The sequence below is a fragment of the Photinus pyralis genome, unplaced genomic scaffold (genome assembly GCF_008802855.1).
Source record: "Photinus pyralis isolate 1611_PpyrPB1 unplaced genomic scaffold, Ppyr1.3 Ppyr1.4_LG6, whole genome shotgun sequence".
Classification (NCBI taxonomy): Eukaryota; Metazoa; Arthropoda; class Insecta; order Coleoptera; family Lampyridae; genus Photinus; species Photinus pyralis.
Genome location: NW_022170663.1, coordinates 16,879,046 through 16,879,711, shown reverse-complemented (window position 1 = coordinate 16,879,711; position 666 = coordinate 16,879,046).

Sequence of the window (666 nt, the reverse complement as noted above, 5' to 3'; positions counted from 1 at the left end):
CTGGGATGCATCAGGGTTTTGAAAGTTCTGGACAGCATCCTGCAACAGCGGGTTACTCTCCAGGGCTTTAACAAACGTCATCTTTCCTTGCCGAAAAATTGCCGCTGCCGATTGCCGATCCACTGATGGCGTGGAGGAAGAGAAGTTGCTCCTTGATGGTGGTGGAGTGCTTCAGAAGCCATGATGAGAACAAAGTGTTTTCCGGTTTAAGCAGTTAGAAGGCTTAACAGATCTGTATCTTATCCCACAATTGTCACAGTAGTGTACTAATTAACTCTTGCAATAGATTCCGTGACGATGGGCATCTTCAACAGTTGGGCGCACTGTAAAGCATTCTGATGTTCGCTTGGTTTTAACATGGATATTAGCCAGTCTTTATTCTTCTCGTTAAATAGGTAAATAGGACAGTGGCTGCAGAAAACCTCTGTTAGCGACGAATGTCATAAATCCATAGTAAGTCACTGGGAGAAAGTTGCTCTTCAGTGAGTAGCTTCTGCTCATTGGTGTCATACGGACTTGAGGCCCTGCAGTGTGGTCCCTTAGAAAGGTACCAATGGTATATACTAACTTGTTCGGTTTCCTTATGGTTGTCTCTGACTTTGCTGCAGTGCAGGGTTATACATCCACGGCATGGACGGTTTTATTGTCATCAAGGGAGTCAAATGC